Here is a 23,221-nt window from a genome sequence, read left to right on the forward strand (position 1 = left end):
ATAATTTTGAAAATTAAAATTAACATTATTTATTCTTCTAATATCGATACTTTAAAATATATGGGGCACATGTTTTACCACCGTGGATGAGAAATCACGGGCTCTGATTTTGGTCAGAATTACCAGTGGTAAGCATAAGAGGGGCCCAGAGAAGCTAAGCACCATGACACATTTTGCCATTCTGAACTAAGGCACATATTCATTCTACTCTCAGAAGACTGGCAGTGTCCCCAGATTAACAGAATGTTACCGGGAACAGTCACCAAATCCCTTCTTTTTTTCCAGTTGTAGGCTCCCTCCCCAACCTGATACCCAGAGATGTTTTGCAACAGCCTGCTGCTGGATTCTGGCATGCTAGTTTCTGGCACAAACGCAGGTTAGTGTTCAACAAGCTTGGGACAAAGCAGCACCGCTCCAGCATTTCTGGGAGTGTTCGCAGTTCTGTAAGCAAAGAGACATATCTTGGGGGCCAAGATAACAAGATTCCCTAGGAAAGCCAGCATGAAGTAAAAGGGAATGTGCAAGCTGTTTTGCTGTTAGGAGATTGAGTTCCCTCTACTAAGGTGATAAGATTGTGTACATGAATGGAATTCAAGAGTTTTAAATAGTGAAGAATGGTGCTCGCCCTTAAATCAGTGGGCTCTCAGCGGCCCAGGGAATCCTAATATAGAGCACGGGTGTTGCCTATACTGGGAGTGGTGGATTTGGGCATCCCGCTAAGGGGGACTCCAGGACAACTTCAACTATCCTCGATCTCATCATTCAGGGCTACTCCTGATTCTGCTCCAGGATACCCCAGAGGGTTCCCAGGATGACTCAGGGGCTCGCCATGGACTCTGTTGCTGGGCAAAGAATGTGGTGAGACCTTCACTGGAAAGCTTCTGCCTCCTCCAACAGTACCTAATATCCAGTGGATGATTAATATATATTACTTGTTAGGCAGCTCTAAAGTTAAGAAACAGGAATTCTAATTATAGTACAATCCCTTTATAGTACCATGCTAGGAACAATGTCAATGCCCATTTTGAGGGTTAAGTTTTGTCAGGACTTTGTTCTAAGTGACTGTTTTCAGGGAAGACTATTTAACCCTCAGCAGACGTGAAACTATGTAATATGATTTACATTAAATGTGAGTCGCTGGTACACAATGCTTTCTGGATTCTTCTCTCCACCTCCCTACCCTTTCTCCAAGCTTCGGTCTTCCGCATCAACTTATTTACATTAAAAGAAAATACAGTATCACAGAGAGCATTTCCCAGGCCTGTTCATACCTGAAACACAATATCTATCTGGCCACACTTTTAGAGGTGGTGATATTTAATGGGGGGTTTGAAGGTTGAGTCAAGAAACTGAAGGCGCTCCTCCAAAAAGAGTCCCATACTATAGTTATAAGAGGATGAATTGGTGAAATATTTTATTATTAATTTTCACCAGGAGAAGAGAAGACTTAAGGGGAATATGATTGTTTTTCTCAAATATTCAAATGGTTCTCATGTGGAATAGAGAACCTTTTTGTCACGTTCCAGAAGCACAAGAAGGAAGTGGGGAGAAGGTCTGGACATCCTAAACTTGAAAATTCCCTTAAAATTTAGAGTCGCTCTGAAACTTCCTGTGCTGCTATGGATAGTGGTGAATTCCCTGCACTGGAGAGGATTAAATTATATCAATCATATGCCAAGCTCATAATTGGATATGCAGAAATCAGTGGATAAATACTGTTAATTATTATATAATTGAGAGTTCTAATTATTTTTAGGAATGGGGATTTGATCAATGACTACTATGTTCTATAGAGCTCTGACATCCTGTGATTTGACTGACAGAAACAGGCTTATTATTTCTGACTTATCCTTATATTTATGTATCATCAACTCTAGATTCTAGAAATCTGGGTAAGTTTATATTTTAACATTTATTTTCACTAGTAGCAACATTTCTTATAATGATTGATTACATTGATTCATTGGGTATTACTGAAGTCTTTATCCCCAACCTATAGATATGTAAATTGATGTTCCTGAATACAATTTCAAGCTCCTTCCTAAAATAACAAATAAACAGACAAAAAATCAAAAAACAGTCCTTCATACACAGCAAAAGGAAGCCAGAAGTCCACAGGAAAAAATAAATCTTTGTTTTAAGGATAGATTTTTAAAGTTTTGATAAGAAAATACAAAGTGGCCATTTATGGGGTAGGCTGTCAAATGTGACAGGAAACTAGATTCTGTATTATTCATGTGGGTGAGGCAAACGCCAGGCTGGGCTTAGCTGCAAACAATGGGAGACCTAGGCAGGGGGGCAAAGCATGGTGTCCAAGGAATCTGGCACAAGACAAGGAGCCTAGAGAGACTGATGGGGGACCAAGGGGTGGGCATCTATACGTAGCATGTGACCTGATAATGGTAGCATTAGATAAATATGTATCAAAGGGATGAACACATAAATGAATGAGTGCATGCCTGTGAGTAAGCAGTGGAGGTCCTCATCGTGGTTATTAGGCTCCTTGACAAGGCTGCGGTCCCCATGAGGACAGAGCTGGGGGGCAGGAGCGGTGGTCACACAGCTTCTGCTGTTGAACTTGACCGGCCCGTCAGGTGGCCTTTCTATCTGCCCTTCATCTCCAAGTAGAAAGAGATGCTGAGATCACATGGGAAAGAATGGGTATAAGGAGAGCTCAAACACCTTGACCAATTCTGAATTCAACTTGCTTTTCTTTCATTCTGGGGGCTGGAGAAGGTTAAAGAGAACCATGTTTATAGCTTGAGCATGAATTATTTCAATCCAATAGACCCCCCTCCCCCCCAAATCTTTGCTGGAACGAGTGCTTGCATTACTATGCCATCTGCTAATTCAGAGGGAGTGATTGAGCAGTGTTTCAGGGTGTGAGGAAGGCTGGAGGCTAAAGTCTCTGCTTAGCCTACTTACGTTGGCCACTCCCCCATCACTCCTCAGCATTTTACACTGATATTACCTGAAATTATATCATTTATCTGTCCCCTTTTCTTTTTTTCAGTCCACTTATTTGTAAGCACCATGACAGCAGGGACAGGCCAGTGGTTCTCAATCAGGGGCGATTTTGTTGCCCATCCCACTCTCCCAAGGGACATCTGGCAACATCTGGAGTCATTTTTGGTTACAACTGCAGAAGGAGGGCAAGCCATACTAAAGGCCAGTGATACCTTCACCCCTAGACATCCTACAACGCAGAGGACAGCGCCCCACAGCAAATACTTAAAAAGCCCCAGCTGTCAACAGTGCCCAGTCTGAGAAATCCTGGTCTAGGCTGTATCTCCAGTTCCCAGAACAATGCCTGGCAGCTGGCAGGTGACCAAAAAATACTCATTGAAATAGGACTGTATGTCAGCATCAATTGTTCAAACCAATTATTTCACATACTGGAATAAACTTTTTATTTTCATCATGGACAGCACGAACGCCATAGCTTTGTGTTTTTACAAACTAAGTAAAATAGAGTCATAAACTAAGTCATAATATATACTTATGACTTAAGAGGATGTAGGATGTCCCTACCAGAACTTAGAAATGTAGGAAATAAGATATCCTGTGAGAACTAAACTACAAATCAACACAGAATGAACTGAGCAAGGGTATACAAAGTCCCCTTGTAGATAAAAATGGGTCGAGGAAAGTAATACTTGTCTGTGTAGAGTGAATGGTTAAAAACATGGTTTCTGACATCAGGCTGCCTAGATTCCAGTCTCAGCTCCACCACTTACCAGGTAGGTAAGTTAGTCCAACATCATTATCTCTGTTTCCTCACCTATAAAACGGAAATAGCATTGTCACAGGGTTGCTGTGAGGAGTAAATGAGAAAGTTTAGTAAATGTAGTACCTAGCATCTATCAAGCACTCAGTAAATAAGAGACATTATTTATCAGACTCAACTGATAACTTCACTTAGAGTATTTTTTTTTTTACATGGGCAGGCACTGGGAATCAAACCTGTGTCTCCGGCATGGCAGGCGAGAACTCTGCCTGCTGAGCCACCATGGCCCATTTCACTTAGAGTATTAACAGATCTAAAGGAAAAAAAAAGTGTGAATGACAGTGAGGATAGGAGTCAGTAATAGAAGCACAGCAAAACAAGATTAGAATGAGAATTAATACTTCCTTATCTCATACCATATGCTACACATCTTATTAAGTGTCCCCTATCCATTACCTCATTTAACCTCCAGAGACGATCCTTAGCTAAAGGAAGCCAAGTAATCTAAGGACAATCAGCAGTAAGAAGTGGTACTCGGATGCCTGGGACTTGGGTGACAATGGGCAATCCCTGCTCTTGCCACTATACCCTACTCTTTCCATCGCCCAGTCAAAAAAATGGTAATGACTAATCCACATGCAGAAGACAATGATGGGAAATTTACTTTTGCCATGGAAGTATATACTTAGCTCAATATTCTCAAATATTTGAATGATCCAGCTAATGCCCCTTCCCCTGAATTAATTAATTAATCTTATTAAGCAAACTTCTATTTCCCTTCCTACATCTGTCTGCAGTACAGAATGGGCAACTAGTCCATGAGAGTATCCTTGTTGCACTTACTTTTATTACTGTAAAATTTCATAAACTGCTTAGTGGTTTCCTAAGTTTATGTCTGTGAACTTGGACAAGAGGAGTTGATCTTCGAGAGAAAACTGTTTCTGCATCTGTAAACCGCTGGCTACTCCAACCCTGCATATGAGGCTGTTCAGAGAAAATACCCTCAGCTGGAGGGTGTGGGGCAAGGAGTTCAGACTTATTCAAATTACTGGTCTAATAGGATCTGAGAACCAAATGGAGGGGCATTTTAATTACCTAATTTACTTTGGTTAGAAGTTTATGTTCTCCTTTGGGGTGCTTTCTTCCTCCATTTCTGAAGTGTAAATATATATTATTTTTTTTCCTGCAGTTTCCCCCTATATGGGCAGCATCTCATTAGGTAAGGAGAGTGACTTTATACTTCTGAAGGATTTGATAAGGACTGAAGGGAGGGGAACAATGCACTGTACCTAATTAAATCCTGGTTGCCTGAAGTAACTAAAAGAATACGCCACCGAGAGCAACAGTGACTAGCTGTAAGGCAAAGGTAAATTATGCTTGGGGTAACTGCAGATATATATCTAATTTGTTTGCTCCTGGCACAACATTAGGGCATAATTCCATCCACTTCAGTTCTCTTAGAATAATTTACGGAGACTATATTAGCAATTAAGTAAGCAGGGGACTATGTAAGTAAATATGACATTTATTTATTTAGATCTAGTAAGCCTTATTGAAGGCTTCTAAACAGCCTGCAGGTCTCAAACATTTTCATCCCTCTTTTCTGGGCTGAATTCAGAAGAAATTACCTAGGAGTTGGGATCAATGATGAGGTCTCCTATCAAGTATCCTTTGAGCATAAAATTCTCCTAACGCTTTTCAAAACCATTAGCAAATTACTAAACTCATTTTTTGGGGGGAGAAATATTTTAATTTGTCGAGAGCAGGTTAATTTCCATAAGTAGAGCTCTTTCAAAGTAATAGGGAAGACATCTTAGGCTCCTTTAAGTCAAAGAAATACAAATTTAAATGAGATATATATTTTCCCTTTTTTTTAACTTTTAAATGAGATATAATTTTGACTAGCATACTGGCATATTTAAATGCTTCATTATATTCATTGTTGGTGAACATTTGGACACTAAAAACTCCCAAATACTGCTGGTAGGAATGAATTTGATAGGCTTTTATGCCTAAAGGTGCATGCATTAAACATTTCAATGCAAATACTTTATTTTTTTTTGCAAACACTCTTTTGACTCAGAAGCTCTACTTCTACAAGCAAGAAATTACAGTAAAAAAAAATATTCATGTGTTCTATAAAGGATTGGGAAAAAACTAATTATAGTTTATCTGCACAATGTAAAAAACTATGTCGCTCTTAGAAATAAAATGGACTATGTTTTTTTTAACAGCTTTATAGAGATATAGTTCACATACCATAAAATTCACCCAAAGTGTATAGCTTTGTGGCTAAACTCATTTTAATCAATACTAATCATGCACATTTTACTCGACAATTGCATATTCTCACTTACGGCATAGTCATAACTTTGGATTCTGTAACTCAATGACTAATCTTAAAAGTTGTGGGATGATGAAGGACAAGCTTTAAAACAGGAAAGATAAATTGAGAAAGAGGCATTATGTACCACAGTATTCCTCAAAGTAGGGCCCATGGACCCCTGAGACCCTAGACCCTTTCAGGATATCCACAAGATCAAAATAATTTTCATAATTTCATAACAATAGTAACATGTTACCATTTGGACTATGGTGCAAAAGCAGTAATGTGTAGAGCTTCCAGGAGGACCTCAGCTCAGCAAGTTTGGAGGGAACTTTACCAGTAGCTGCACCAGTAGTTTTAATAGCATTAAAAAAAAAAGGCCAATTCATTTCACTTAAGAATGTCTTGCTTTAACAGTAAAAATTATTAATTCTATTAAATCTCAGCCCACGAATATGTCTTTTTCATATACTGTGTGATAAAATGGGAAGTAAACATAAACCACTGGTGATGCACACCGACTTGTGTACTATGTATTATATAACATGTTATATGATATATATTATATATGCATATAATACATGACATATATTACATATAAAGCACTTAGGCAATTGTTCAAGTTGTGTGGACTAATTGCTTCTTTTATGGGATACCATTTTCAGTGAAAGAATGACTGATAAACTATAAATATTTTTTTGAAAAAATATCTGCAAAATAACCAAGCCTAAATAATCATAGTTTCTCTGTTATAAAATCACGTATGAGTAAGAAAATCCATACAGAGTTTGCAACAGACAATGGATTTTAATGTGATGGACCAAGCAAATTCATTGACATGGCTTCAGATTTCATGTTGCAATGCACCTTTAAGAAATAACCACTTCTAGAGTTTAGCTGTTGTATCAGAGAAGAATTTCCATTTTCTTTTTCTCTGAAAAGGATATGAGAATACCCTTGGTTTTTCTAACTATATATCGGTGTGAGGCTGGATTGTTTCCATATACTTTAACCAAAATAACATATTGTAATATATTAAATGTAAAAACAGATATGAGAATTCAGTTGACTTCTATTAGGGCAGATATTAAAAAGATTTGCAAAAATGCAAAGCCATGCCACTTATCTCACTGAAGTTTTTGCTTATAAAGTGTAGTTACTTATTTTTGTATTAAAAGTATAGTTACTTTTCAATAAAAAGAGGTTATTTATAATAAAACATGTAGTTTTATTATTTTTATAAAATTCATAAATAAAAATTAAAAATTTTCCAGTCTTAATTTCTAATATGGTCAATATTAATGTAAGACACTTACAGAAAATATTTAGTGAATGAAAATTAAGACAAAATGGTCTTTGGGGTTCTCAGTAATTTTTAAGAGCATAAAAGGGTCCTGACACTAAAAGTTTAAGAATAGCAAATATACAGAAATGCATTTTGAGCAATTGAAGTATGTCCTTTAGAAAGAAAAGGTGATAAAAAATATACCACAAAGAATGAAAAACAAAATCTCTAGAGGTTATATTGTCCACATCTCATCTCAAGTTCAAGAAATTTATAAATCTTTATTGTGAAGTTTATGTCATTTCTATTTTCTCTCATTAAAAGCATATTGAATTGAAAATGCTATAAGACACACCAGACCTTAGACATGTCCTGTATATATTATCACAAAAAATATGCTCTTAATTTAGAAGACTATTGTTATTAATTCCAAATGTGACATTAAAGGATAAAGAAAATCTCATTTTACTGATTAAAATGAAAGTAAGCATTAATATGTTAAAAATGGTAAGGCAAAAATCAACAGAATACCACTGAATTATATATCTGGATAGGGCTACAAGGGGAAATTTTGGGTGGTCTATATACTGTCAGAACAAAGTTAAAAAAAAAAACAAACCACAAAAATAACCATAGGACTGTATAACACAGCGAACCCTAATGTAAACCATGGAGTACAGGCAACAGTATATTATTACAATATTCTCTCATCAGTTGTAACAAAGTTACTACATTAATGCAAAAATGTTAATCATGGGGGTGGGTATATGGAAAGTCTATATTTTGTGCATGATTATATATATATATATATATATTTTTTTTTTTTTTTGGAGGGGGGTGGTTCATGGTCTGGAAATCGAACCCAGGTCCCCTGCATGAAAGCTAAGCATTCTACCACTGAACCACCCATGCATGCCATGATTTTATATTTTAAATCTGCAATTTAAAATATAAAATCAACAGAAAATATTTAGTGAATTGAAATGAAGATTTCTACATAAAGAAAGTTTTTAACGAAGCCTGAATGAAATTCTCTGATGAACGACTTTGCCTCTAAACCTCTTAGGATGAACAATTAGGGTAAGCTACAGTTGGCATATTTCACAGGAATAAATTTTACTAGTAAGGCACTGGATGATTTTTGAAACAGCTGAGAAATCCTGCTGAAAGAAAGATTCTTCCTGACAGGGGACAAGAGTTCAAGCTGAGATCTGGCATTTTCTGCAGATGACTTTTCCAAAATAACACCAGGGAACTGTTAAATAAGGCACAGTGCTCCGAGTTATGGAGGAATCTACTACAAAGCAGAGTGGCATAGTTTGAAGCTATCATATTAGAAAGAGCAGAGATGCAAGAGAAACTACGTGGGTTACTTTCTACATGATCCTCCCCTTAAATTATATTAACAAAGGGAACATAAGCTGCATGGACTGGTAAAGAAAAATTGACAGAAAATGTCTCAAATGTACAAGCCATTTATGTCTGTGCCATCACATAAGAAGAAAGGAAGACTGTAATGCCAAGAATTTTGCCTTTGATGCAAATAAACTTAAAAATCTTTATTGTGAGGTTTTACATAAATTCTATTTTCTTTAATTAAAAGCATATTGGATTGAAAATGTTTCTAGACACAGATGTTGTTTATTGAATAAATGAAGATCATCAGGGATGGAGCATAAAAAAATGGCAATTCCACAAAATGGAGAATTAGTAGATCTATGAAGTATGATAAAAAGCAATGCAACACAATGCTCATACAGTATGGATTTCAAACTAAAATAAATCAGGGGTTAAATAAACTGTGCACAATTTTTTACCTCTTAATAGGAGAATGGCTCACTAAATGTGAGGATAAATCCAATTATTTCATTGCATTGATGTGATAGTAAATCACGCAGTCCAGTCATCCTTGGTTGAGGACCAGGTTTGGACATAGGAGTTTAGGTTCAGAGTATAAATTGGCTTCCTGGTAGCTCAACTCCCAGCTTCAAGTTAGTGGCAAACTCAGAATCATGTTTTCTTTATTAAAATTTCTGTTGCTGCTGTTTAACTTGGTGAAATAAAAGAACATGACCTAAGGATTACTTTCATTGACAAATTCATTGCATTTAACACTGTTGGTATTCCCTGCTTTCTTTCTTTCTTAGAGAAGTTGTGGGTTTATAGAACAATTGTGCATAAAATATAGGATTCCCAAAAAACAAACAAACAAACAAAACACAAAAATACAGGATCCCCATATACTACCCCAACAATAAAACCCTACATTTTGTGGAATATTTGTTACAATTGATGATATCACATTTTTATAATAGTACTATTAACTACAGTCCATGGTTTAACTCAGGGGTCACTGTTTGTATAGTGTAGTTTCATGGATTTTTCAAAAAAAAATTATTCTTTTTTCATATATACAATCTAACATTCCCTATTCATCATATGCAGATATAGATTTCAGTGCTGCTTATTGCATTGCTAATGTTGTGCTACCATCACTGCCATCCATTACCAAAACATTTCTGTCATTCCAAATAGGAACCCTGTATATTCTAAGCCTTATCTTCTCATTCTCTATCCCCACCCCATCCCCTGGTGACTTATATAGATTCTGACTATATGAGTTTGCTTATTCTAATTATTTCAAAACAGCAGGAACATAAAATATTTGTCCTCTTGTGTCTGGCTTATTTGACTCAACACGATATCTTTGAGATTCATCCCTGTTGTGGTGTGTATCAGAACTTCATTCCTTTTTATAGCCGAATAATATTCCACAGTATGTATAAACCACATTTTATTTATCTCTGCTTCTTAAAACTATTAGCTTTCTTATTCTCTGCAACATTCCTTCTTCCTGGTTCTAGACTTCTGCTTCCTCGTAAGGCAGACCCCTTTCAAATACTAGCACCAATACTTACTTTCTATAAGTTCCTGAACCTTTCTCAATCTAAGCTTCCTCACTTAAATGCATGTGGATAATAATCATACCTCCTCATAGAGTTAGAAAAGTAAATAAAACTGTAATAATAAAAATATCTACTAACCCTTACATAATATTTTCTAAGTGTCAGGCCCCATTTGATGTGGTGCATTAACCCTTCTAATCCTCACACCAACCCTATATGTTAGGTATGATTATTATGCTTAAACAATAGAAACAAGGAGAGAGAGTTTATGTGGCTTGCTAATGGCCACATCTAGTAAGCGGTAGAGTTGGGATTTGAACCCCAGCATAGGGAGTCACATTCTGAGCTTGAAACCACCATCCTGTACTTCATATATAGTACTTACCAAAATTGCCTTTTAATTGTAAGCACTCAATAGTATGTTAGCTATTATTATTGTTTTCATTATTTATAATTTGTAATCATTCTCTTCCTTTTTTGCCTCTGTGGTTAACTCTCTGCCTCCCAACCACTCCTAACATGTTGGGGATTTTCAGAGCCTTATCCTTTTCATAGATCCTACATACTGTCCCTGGGTGGTTTCATCAATTTTCATAACTTCAATTACATTTAGGTGCTGATAATTTTCCAAGCTTTATCTCCTATCTTGACTTCTCTTCTGAATGCTAAACACACATATCTACCTTCTTTCTGAACAGACTGATTTAGAAATACCTAAAATTAACATCTGTCTGTCCAACTCTCCAGCTCTATTAGAGCTATCTCTAACACTTGGGAGTCAGCCTCTACTCCTTGCTGCTTCTGAAATCCAAGAAGTTTACTAAATCCTGCCAATCCTATCTTATTCACGCCTCTGGAAACTGATGTCGTTCCCCATTTTCTATGCTACAGCCTTCGTCCAGGCTCTCGGGAACTTCTCTGTTGCAAATGAAAATGCCTTTTAACTAGTCACTTTACTGCTTGTGCCCCTTCTCAAATCTTTCCAGTCACCATTTTGGGCTCTTTGTTTTCTTATCACTGACTAGACCTCCCAGAAGTCCTGTAAAACATGATTATTACTGACCATTTGAAAACTGAAGGTTAGATATAGGAGTGAATATTTGATTTATGATTTCAGAAACTCAGAAAAGCTGGGGCTACAAGGTCCTGGCTATGGCTTGGAATTGGGTGCCTGAAGTAGGCGTGGAGAAAATGACTAGACATAAGGAGGCCAAGACCCAAGGAGGCTAGAGTAGCCATGGATCACCCACCCAACTGGGAACTCATTGAGGATGATGGTGGTTTACCATGTCCGGGTTCTAAACTCTTCAATGTGCAGGGTGAGGAGCTCACCTACCAATGAAGTAGAGAGAAGCTAAGGTGGATGTCATAAACCCCAACAGGGGGTCTTTACCCAACAAAGGTAGAGAAAGGTCTGGAAACTGCTTTGGGAAGGGAGAGAAATACCAAGGTGACAGAGAGGGTGAGGAAGAATAAGCAGTCTTCCCTGGAGAGGGCTCCTGGGAAAGCTTTGTATTCGGAAGCCAGGCAGGCTTCCAGCATGGGCAGGAGACAGAGAAATGTTTAGTGATGAAAGTGACAGTGTGTGCATAAAGGGATAAGGGAACAGGAGTCAGGCCAAAATGGAAAGGGTTAGAGGGAGGTTCGCAGGATATTGTCTCTGGAGATGGAAGTCCAGGACAGAATGAAGGACCTGAGTTCCTATGTTGGTTGTGGTTGACCAAGGGTAGTAGGCATGGGGGCATGAGGTTGGAGAGACCATGGGCTTCTAATGGCCTTGGTCTCAGAAGCCCAGGTGAGTGGGACATTGTACACTTTCCTGGAATGATTTACTGTCACAGTTGGTCAATAATTTTCTAAAGAAATCCTAGCTGAGGAGGGCAGGTAGCATGCTGGATGAATTTCCGGATCAAACACTAGTGCCCCTCTGAGTTAGGACTGAAAGAATTATGCAAAAAGTTGACTCTACTCATCAGGAATCTGAAAAATAAGGGCAATAAGATAAAATAAAGGTAAGAAAAAAGTTAAAAATAAAACCAGTTCTGAATTCCTAAGTCCCACACTGGTTCTTAGTTCAGGTCTAACAACATGAATTCAGACTAACAGATTTCCCTTTGCTAAGTGTCGCTTTAGCTGAAAGGGCTTCTAAGGTAATTAACAATGAGAAACGTGTTCAAAGCACTGGAAAAATAATGTTTGCTTCTTAATATAAAAATGTGGTAAGTTTTTTCTGTTTGGCTGAAACGAAAATTGAGCTACAATGAGAATTGAGTTGTTCCTTATTAAGAAAAAAATGAAGTAGTATAAATACTGAGAAGAAAATAAAACTTTACTGCTAAAATGTTTTAATGATATGTCACTTTATAATTTAATAAGATCACATGAAACTATTTGTGTTACTAAGAAGAAGGTACTAGATAAGATAAAATGACTAACATTTTTTAGTGAAAAAACATTACTTTATAAATATTATGCATGCTAAATAATTTGTAGACTATGAATACAGTAGGTATAATGTGTCACAGCCAATTTGAAATTATATGCTTAACAAGTGTGGCAAACAGGAACAAAGGAGAAATACAGAGCTAGGAAGAAAGCAAAGCAGCCAATAATACTTTATACAGCTGTCTTTCTGCATTAGGAACTTTGAAGCTTTATAATTATAACAAATAAAATTGTTATCCAGGGATATGCAATTTTGCAATGCCAGAAGATTACTGGAAATTCTCTGATAAGCAGTTCTTTGAAAAGGCATCAGGCAAGATTTATCTGGATCAATGAAAAAGAAAATCTCAAAGAACATAATGCAATTTGAACATTGTATAAGCACAGTCCAAGAGAAATGAGTCTTTTTCCTTAAATGGATTGCTAACATGATGGCTAGCTTTCTTCATAAAATTTCATGCAATATCTGAAGATTTTTATGGCAAAAGAGTATCAAAAGAAATCACTGTAACACATGAATATGTGAATCCTTTACCAAATCACCTAAAAACATTTCAGTAGATTCATGAGGTAGAGCTCCTTTATCTTTTTAACTTGCTGTTTTATTAAAAATAAAATTATTTTCACATATTGGGTGGCAGAAAAGTAATGCATATGAAGGGTTTTATATGCCTTTCATAAAAGCTATAGAAATGACCTAAAGAAATACCTGAGTGTTTAATAGTTAGTATAGAAAACTCCGGGTTATTCTTAAAGATAAGAATTTATATTTTTAGAATTAGGGTATGACCAGACAGGATGTGCCAGAAAATTCTTAAATGCAATTAATGTTAGAATAAATAGTAGCAGCATTGGAAAGTCATTAATAAAGCAACAGAATGAAGATTTTAAAGAAAAATCTTTGATATTTTGCCCAGGTTGAGCACAAGTCCATAAGGGAGGCTGGGCCATGGGGCGGAATTCTCAATCAGCAAAGCTGCATTGGGAAAGAATAAGCACCGCATCCTTCCCAGACAGAGGAAATGAAGGGGGAGTACCATGACCCTGTGGAGCAAAAGGCAAAGGGCACTGGATTGGGCATGACCAGTGATGACTGCTCAGAAACCTGAGAGCAATTCTATTTGCAGATATTGAAAATGCTTTCTCTCAATTATCTCTAAGATATACTGGTACTGGTAAGCCTAAAATTAATGTCTTATATGGTTAAGTGGGCACCAGCTAGGAGGAAACAACAAGACAAAAAGATACCATGAGAACCAAGAGGGACCTGAAAGAAGTAGCCTGGAAAGGAGTTAATGGAGTTGGGAAGGATTTGCTCTCCTAGGTTGAAGAGAGCAGTGGAGGTTTCAGAAGTGGACAAGAGAAAGTAAACACATCTTACACACAATTACAATTGGAATGATTCTTGGTTCCCCAATTACCATATATACTCATGCAAAAAATATTCCTGGTCTCAAGGGTGAATCGGTTTGTTTTGACCAATCAAATGAAAAAAAAAGGTTCAAGTCAGTTAAATCATCAGCTTTCTTGATGCAGTAGGTATTTTGAATGAGATGATCATTTTCATTGACTGCAGACTTATCTGCACTTACAAATTCTTGCCTAAGCAGAATTTATGGGGATATTTTTCTTCTAATAATAATGATGAAGTTATTTTGTTCCCTTGTTCTTATCTGGCTCCTTTAGTGACAACAACATGCATTTTGTGTCGGTGGGAAAGAGTGAGCCCAGCTGGTACGTGATTCCATGACACAGAGAGTTGACTTGGAGGGCAAGTCCATTGCTTTAACACCATTAGCACACAGCTCTAACCCACTGAGCTGAACAGTCATAGACAAACACATTTCCACCATAATGGTGAATACTTAATCACCGAGTAATATCTGGGTACAAACCCTCATCAGCTATGTACACACACAAGACCCACAGATTAAATCCAGGTAGTGTACTGAAAAGGAAGCCAGGTAGAATAGATCCCAAAATCTTATACAAAATTTCAGTCACGTTAGCACCAAGGTCCATTTCTCTGTTGTGGGCAGGAATTGAACTGATCTGGCCTGACTTCCTTTCCGGAGGTCTGGATCACGACAGACAGTAAATGCTCTCCTAGACGCTGGTAAATTGTTGGGTCTGTTCAAAAGTCTTCTTGGGAAATAATGTTGAAATGATCAGTTTATAGTTTCCGAGGTATTTTTCCCTTTTTAAAGATTGTGCAAAAGGAGGGTTCCCCCCCTTTTTTTCCCCAATATCAAGACACTTCTTGAAGGTTCCTAAAATATTAGAGAGAGGACCTATCTGGGCATAAATCTTTCTTCACATGGAGCATTTCCAATTCTGCTTCTCTCACATTGCTTTAACAAATGTTAATACATTATATCTGTTTTCATCTACTGCTTAATGGCAGAGCAGGTCGACTAAATGATTTCTCAGTCTCAGCAGCAAGATTCTACAGAACATTTTCTACAAGTGTTAGGGTAGTGTACACACTCATTAGTTCTTTGTATATGTCTACAGTAATAACAGCATTGTACATCTGTCTTATGCTTTATGCTTATAAGATTGCAAACTGTTTATACTGTTAAACTTAATAAAAAACCATTTTCAGAACAGCTATAACTGCTAGACTAATCCTTCTAAAATTCTGCTTTCGTGTGTCATGCGGCTGCTCGACAAGTTACGGGAATTTCCTGCTGGTATCAGATCATGTCCCGATTCCTCACTGTGGCGTTCACAGCCCACCTCCACCCTAGACTGCCCTTGCACCCAAACTATCCTAGTGCTCCCCAGAGGAGGCCTTCTACTTCAGCCAGGCCAGCCCTTGAAGTTCTGAAGTTCACCGAACAAGCTGTAGGTGGTTTCTGTCTTTGTTCATTGTTTTCACTAATTCAAGTTCCTTTCCTCTGTGGCTCCTTCTGCAGCCACTGCATGCACTTCCCAGCCCATCTCATCTCATCTCATCTCAGCGCCCACCTTCTCCAAGAAGCCATTTGTTTCTTCCCAGATGATACCAAGTTCCCCCTCTACTGAACTCTCTGAGCCTTTCCTTTCTGATTAAAGACCTTTGCTCTTTTGCATACAATTTTACATTTTACTATATTTTGTTTATTTATTGAATATTCTATTGTTATATATACCTTATTTATTGTGAATATGATGCATTCCTTGAAGGAAAGGGCCATATCTTATGTTGTATGATTGTACTCTGTTGCCCCTAATACTGCACTAGGTACATATCATTTTAGGGATTGCCACAGTTGGAATTAATACCCACGTCTCTTGCCACCCCAAGCAGTATTTTCAGCCTGGATATTTATTCCGCTATTAGAGCACTTAGCAACAGCTGTTTCTCACTGTATACACTCAACTTTGGATGAGTAGAAGTCCTATTTAATTCATCTTAACCCTCAAAGTAGCCAAGATAGCATGGCCTTTAGAAGGAATTTGACGATAGTTGCTAATTGAGTTCCCATTAAGTTTCAACTTTCAACATGTTAGCACTGTCAATAGCCCTCTTTTTGAAGGAAAGACATTTCCACAGTTAGAAATGATTACAACTGAAGAAAATGCATTGATATTTGGCATGTGAGAAGAAAATAACATTTTCGTGCTTTCCTAATTCATTCATTCAAAAATAATGTTCAAATCTAAACTTAAATATAAATTAATCAGTTGTATTGTCATTTAAGAGGCAGAGGCTATATCAAAAATGCAAAAATAGATATGGATATAGTCATAGGTACTTTCATAGAATTGTTAATATATCAATGTGTTGTGCTGTTCACAGCATAAGATTTTACATCATTGTTAATTTTTTTACTTTAATATCTTTGCAATAGAATATATCTTTATCTGGCAAAATTTAAATTAAAACCATCTTTCATTTGTAACATTCAAGAAAACCTCATGAAACAACCAATTACTGATGAGCATTTTCTTTTCCTTTTCTTTCTCTCAATTAAATTATGGCACTATTTCTTTTCTTAGAGGTGGTAAGAAATTTTGAGGGACTTGGACATTCATGGAAAAACTTTCACCAGGCTATTGAGTAATTTTAATTAAAATTCCATTCAAATTCATTTCTCATGCTTAGCAAAAGCATCTGCCATGTTTCCTCTGCTTTCAGCACTGGTGCTAAAAATAATAAGCATTTTCCTGTTATAAAGTGCTGCGCCTGTGTCAAGTTAAAATAGCTTCTGAGGACAATTTTCAACACATTTGGAAGAACTGTGATTTTTAAAATGCAACTTTCAGAAAACAGCATTGATGCTTCATTCAGTGATGTAACTGCATTTTTTGCTACATACAATGGCTTTTTTTTTTTTTTTTTTATCAGCGTGTGCTTATTCCTTGAACCATTAACCTCCTCACAGTCTCTTTGTCTGGCTCACAGCCAGAACATATAACATCGCCTACGACATGGCAGATGCTCAAAAGTATTTGTTGAATGAAATGAATGAATGAATATAAAAGTCCTGCATTAGTCCATTTATGCTCCTCTACTTGTCTAATTGCAGTTACTGTTTCAAGGCTAAAATGTCCTCCCAATACAATGTCCCTGAACTTCAGTGACTAGTTGGTGAAAACCAGATAGAGAAGGAGAAGAAGGATAAAGCAAAGACCTTTAAGTAAATGAGAAAAAAAATGTCATAATATATTTTTCATTAGAAAAGGTACTTTACTTCAATCTGCCTGAAAAGTTTCCAATAAATAATCCAACTCTAATGAATCTACAGTGGAAGTAAGCATCCCTCCTTTGATTGGGCTCTGTTGTTCTTTGTTTGTAACCAAAATGAGAAGTCCTATAAAGTTCATCTTTCTGGTCTCACCCAAGGCTTATCCTGATTTCTGAATCTGGTTTCTGCACCCTTTATTGGAAGCCAGTGACCCTGCACTGGCAAGTGATAATGTGCATTCCCTGCCAATGGTGCCCCTATGTCTACCCTGTGGCCTGGGACAGGCCTGAAAACACAACCACATTTGCTAAGCCATAGCAATTTTAGAAGAAAAATCTTCCATATTTTCAAGAGACTCTGATGTTATCCCTGTTATGTATACTAAAGTGGCATGTTTTATTAAACAAGCATGACTTACCAATAACAATTGTTCTTTTGATGGTAAAACACACTGGTTGAAATCAAGTTAGATGCAAAATTTTAATAGGCTAGCTCTGATTTCTTTATTGAGAATGCAGCGTCAGTCACCACATGATTTAGTTTATGTATTCTGCTGAATGTATATTGTCATAATGTATAATGATTTTTCTTTTCTTTTTCTTTTGGATACATGGTCCAGGAATCGAACCTGGGTCTCCCACATGAAAGGCGAGCATTCTATCAATGGAACCACCCAGGTACCACATAATGTATAATGATTTTTAAGAAGTCTTGTTTCAAACATTATCTGATCATTTGTAGAAGGCAGAGCAGGAGATTTTTTCTGGACCAAATGCTAACTACATCATATCTACTTATCTTGTTCAAGAAACATTATCTGAAATTTGCAATAACTAGCTGAATTTTTATTTTGGTAAGTGGGATTTTCTTGAAATAGTCCCCAAAGCAATCCAGTCAGTCCACATAGAGATTTTGTTGTTGCTGTTCCCTATATGATAGTGGGCTCTGGGGCCAACTTGGCCAAGTTATGATGTCCAGTTGTCTGGTCAGGAAAGCATTAGCCTGATGGTTGCTGCAAAAATATTTTATGGCTCGTTGAAAAACCAAAGGTTGGTGTGTCAAATCATCAGTCAGTTGATTGCAGCTGTAGCTGATTACATCTGTGATAAACAAAGGCATACCTCTTACAATGAGATAATCCAACCAGTTGAACACTTAAAGGAGAAGAGAGACTTCTTCACTGCTGCTTCAACCAGGAAGCCTCTCCTGTGAAATTCTTCCAGATCACATTGATTCAAAAGCGGTTTTTGTTTAGGTGGTTGAAGCTATGAAATGAGAATTACCCCAAGGAGCATGAATAGAAAAGGCAAATAAGGCTGAGGAAGACGTCTGGTGAAGACTCGTGGTTTTGCTTGAGAAAGAAGGAGAGGGCTTTCTTGGAGCCGCCAGCTTCACAACCTACAGATTTTGGACTCTTCCATTCCCATACAAATCTCATATTTACAGGTATCTCCCATTGGTTCTGTTTCTCTAGAGAACCCTGACCTTATCATAAGCCAAACCCAAAACCAATATGCACCTTGGTTTGTAACAAGCTGCACCACTTCGGGCTGTTCTAGAACTTTACTCTAAAGTCTCCATGTCTTTTTGATACTTCAACTTATCCATTTCCATGGACCCTTTCATATAATCAGTAAAATACTTGTTGAAACTACTCTATTTGAAAGTAAAATTTAAAAGAGTCCTTCAATTGGCACCCCCTCCCCAACCACTGACCAGTCTCTCTTTTTACTTCTTACTCTATCAAGCTCCCAAAAGAACAGTCCTGTACCTACTGCCTCCATTTCTCCATCTCCCATTTGCTCTTCACCCCAATTCAATCCAGTTCCTTTCCTCACTACTACACTGCAGCTGTTCCCAATAAGATTTTCAGTGATCTCTTAATTGCAAAATCCAAAAGACACTTTTCTGTCCTCATCAGTTTTAGTCTGCCTCATATTATCCTACTTACCAAGACACTTCTTTCTTAAAATTTCTTCTCTTGGTTTCAAAGAAACAATTTTTTTTTTTTTTTTGCCCTGGTTTCTTCTTCTATCTCTCTGGCTAGTTTTTCCCAGTGTCTCTTGAAGGCCCTTTCCCTCTTTCTCAATCAAAACCACTAGTCTTCACCAGGCTTTTTCCTTTTATATTCATGCTCCTTGGGGTCACTCACATTTCATGGCTTCAACTACCCATACAAAACCACCTTTAAATTAATGTCTTTACACCATACACTTCCCACAATTTATCCAAATGCCAACTTGGATACCTTTACTTGGGATGTCCCACAAAACTCCAAACTCAAAATGTCCAAGACTATTGTCTCCATCCTCCCAGCACCTAAACCCTTTTCCACAATCCCCATCACTGGTGATGACTTCACAGTCAACTGTCTTGCCAGAGCCAGACTCGGGGAAGCATTCTTGACACCTTTCTTTTCCTCGTGGTCTGTTGTCCAATCTCTAAATTATACGGATTCTACTTATGAAATATCTCCTGGATTTATCCTCCTTTTCTCTGTTTCACTGCCATTATCACTGCAACTCACATAGAACAGCAGGCTTTAACAATTTCTTGCTTGGAATTTGTAGTCTATAGCCTCCTTGTTACTCTTTCTGGTCTGGAGTTCCCACCCTCTAGCCTTTCGTATATGCTGTGGCAACAGTGGTTTCTCTAACATTCAGATGGATGACGCCATTGCCTGCTCATAAGTCTTCAGTGGTTTCCCATAGCTCCAGTGTAAATTTCAACCTCCTTAACTAGTCTTAAAGACCTTCAACATTATCTTGCACCACTCATTACAACACATTTTATGCTTTAGCAGTACTAAAGCTATTGTAGTTACCTAAAAAAAAAATCATACTTTTTACCTTTCCAATATTCTTAAATTGATATTTATTTGGTCCAGAATATTATTCTGCACTCATATTGTACACTGCTCTCCCCAAATATGCCTGCCAAGCTTGCAGTCATCTTTTGTATTACTCCCTGTACTGTTCCTTTTGACAAGTCCACTGTGGTTTCTGTCACACAAAATGACAATTTGCTTGCATATATTTCCCTCGCACCCTAGGTAGGGATTGCTTCCACAGACCTCATACAGTAATTGGTACATGGCTGGAGACCAATAAGTAAACGGTAAATGAATGAAAAGAGGAATAAAAGACATACAAGGCTCACTTATTTGATCAATGATTTTATGAAAGTGAAAAATGCTGAGTTGAGATGGCAAAAAATTGTTTTTTCATGTTTTAAAATGACACCTGGTTGATATTCTCTTCATATACAACCAAAAAAGCTTGAAAACATCAAAATATTACTTATTAACAAGGTTTGTGATAAGCCTTCAAAGGTAATATGGTCGAGAGGAAAAATAAAAAATAATAATGAGAAACAGAGAGGATAATTCCCAGAATTATGATCCATTGTGCTAGTTTGCTAGCTGCTGGAATGCAATATACCAGAAACGGTATGGCTTTTAAAAAGGGGAATTTAATAAGTTGTAAAGTTTACAGTTCTAAGGCTGAGAAAATGTCCCAATTAAAGCATGTCTATAGAAATGTCCAATCTAAGGCATCCAGGAAAAGATACCTCGATTCAAGAAGGCCAATGAAGTTCAGAGTTTCTCTCTCAAGTGGAAAGGCACATGACGAACACAGTCAGGATTTCTCACTCATTTGGAAAGGCTTACGGCGAACATGATGACATCTGTTAACTTTGTCTCCTGGTTTCCTGTTTCATGAAGCTCCCTGGGAGGCGTTTCCTTCTTCATCTCCAAAAGTCACTGGCTGGTGGACTCTGTGCTTCTTGTGGCTACATCGTTCTCTGTTCTCAGAATCTCCTCCTTTCTCCAAAATGTTTCCCCTTTTAAAGTATTCCAGTAAACTAATCAAGACCTATTTGGGATGGGTGGAGACACTCTCCACCTAAACCAGTTTAACAACCACTCTTGAGTAAGTCACATCTGCAGGGAGATAATCTAATTAAAGTTTCAAACACAGCATTGAACAGGGATTAGAAGAAACAGCTGCATTTACAAAATGGGATTAGGATTAAAGCATGGCTTTTCTAAGGTACCTACATCCTTTCAAACCTGCACACCCATCTTGCCCAGCCTTTGAAGGATGTGCTTCCACTTACCTGCTCTATACATAGAAAATTATCTGATGCTGTGTTTGGATAAAACAATGATTTACAGTCATTTATTTTGTTAATCATTAAATCATTGAATAAAACAATGATTTACAGCATTTAAAGTGCTTTCCAGACCACTTCATAATCCTTCTGCCCCTGGGTTGTCTGCATCAAAATGATTTTATTATGTTACCTAGAGTATTCTAAAGCAGAATGAACTCCATAAACGGAAGTAGCTTAAGCTGGCAAGTCATTATTATAAGGGCAAAAGAATAGTTGACATGAATTTTTAAGAGGCCCCCCAAATTAGAACAGAAAAAACTGTACTGAGTTCTACTTTGGCCCTACCAGTGACACCTTTGTGTTCTTGGACAAAGCCCATCTCTTCAGGCTGTGGTTTCCTTTTCCATATGTGGTTTTCTCTTCCATATGTTCCAGAGGTGTTAGGCTACTCCCAGCTCTAACATTTGATGACTCAGTCCAGAAAAGAGCTTCCCTGGACTGAGTGTGATATTAGAAAACTAGATTATCAAAGAGGTGGGAGCAGTGCCCAAGAGGGAAAGTGCTCATTGAAAAAAACACATGCTTGTTTTTAAAAGCAGTAAGAGTATCGTGTGGAAGCTGACTCATTACAATTAATTTATGCACTGAGAACTCTCCCTGTCATGATTAAGGCTCATGGGTATAATATCTTCATTTAGATTAATACATATAATATTTCATAATTATAATGTAAGTTAAGGTAAGTTGAACACCATGGAAAATGCTGAAGCACAGTAATATTTCCTGATTGAATGTAAGCACTACAAAACTAATGACAACATTCTGTCCTTGCTTATTGCTCCCTAATACAGCTAATCACAGCATGGACAGAGAAGGCCCACCCTGGTGCTTTTCATCTCTGTGGTGTAGAGGTGCTGCAGAATATGCATGGAGTCTTGGGTGTTGACTTACTGCACTTATATACCTCCATGTCCTTCAAGAATACATGATTCTTCTGAACTTTTGCTCTGCAAAGAGAATGACATTGGTTCTGGGGCAAGAAATAAGATCTTATGAACCAAGATTCATAGAAATCAACACATAAGCCTGGAGGAAACTTCAGAGAACAGCATCATATCACCTTTTACCTGCTACATTTTCTATACAAGTGAATGAACTGGCATATAAGACTGAAAAGGATTGTGTCTAGAATAGAATGATTCTCTCTCTCTTTAGTGTATTATGAGATATGCACTAGTAAGTAAAGTATTTACAAACAAATAAAAACCACACCAGTTCCCTCCTAAAATCCAAGAATTAGTAAGGTCCATTGGTTAATTAAGTAAGGGAGGGGATTTTAAGGAATTGGGATTTATCTTTATGAATTTTACATTTTTCTGAATTTATTTTATATGTGCTGTGAAACATAGAAAATGTGTATAATGTAGACTGATTACAAAAATATATATATCTCATTGTTCAAAGGTAACTGCAATTAATGTCCTCTTCTAGGCTTTTACAATCAATATATTTGCATAATTGTAATCAACTACACAATTTCTGGTCCTGGTTGTTACTGTTGCTACATTATGACATCAGCATTTTCCTAAATCTTTCAAACTTTTCATAGACATCATTTCACTACATGCAAGGTGTTATGCTAATAAATGCTTTATATGAATTATCTCATCTAATTCTCTCAACAACCCTGTGAGGAAATCCTACGATTACCTCTAATTGACAGATGGGAATAAAAAATCGAGA

General features: G+C 37.2%; 1 protein-coding gene and 1 long non-coding RNA gene across 17 annotated transcripts in view; one reads left to right on the forward strand and one right to left on the reverse strand.

Annotated features, from left to right (window-relative positions):
* The window catches only part of DTNA (dystrobrevin alpha), a 383,081-nt gene that overhangs the window by 235,234 nt on the left and 124,626 nt on the right, over positions 1 to 23,221 (reverse strand). The window lies entirely within an intron of this gene.
* Positions 3,519 to 23,221, forward strand: part of LOC143662176 (uncharacterized) — a 31,000-nt gene continuing 11,297 nt past the window's right edge. The window contains exons 1-4 of one of the 2 annotated variants that reach the window (XR_013165208.1): positions 3,519 to 3,744; positions 4,917 to 5,093; positions 18,011 to 18,039; positions 18,618 to 18,841. This is a non-coding gene — a long non-coding RNA (uncharacterized LOC143662176). Of the gene's footprint in view, positions 3,745 to 4,916; positions 5,094 to 18,010; positions 18,040 to 18,617; positions 18,842 to 23,221 lie in introns of those variants that run through there. The other variant, XR_013165207.1, reaches the window with a different exon arrangement.

This window comes from Tamandua tetradactyla, chromosome 18, assembly GCF_023851605.1.
Source record: "Tamandua tetradactyla isolate mTamTet1 chromosome 18, mTamTet1.pri, whole genome shotgun sequence".
NCBI lineage: Eukaryota > Metazoa > Chordata > Mammalia > Pilosa > Myrmecophagidae > Tamandua > Tamandua tetradactyla.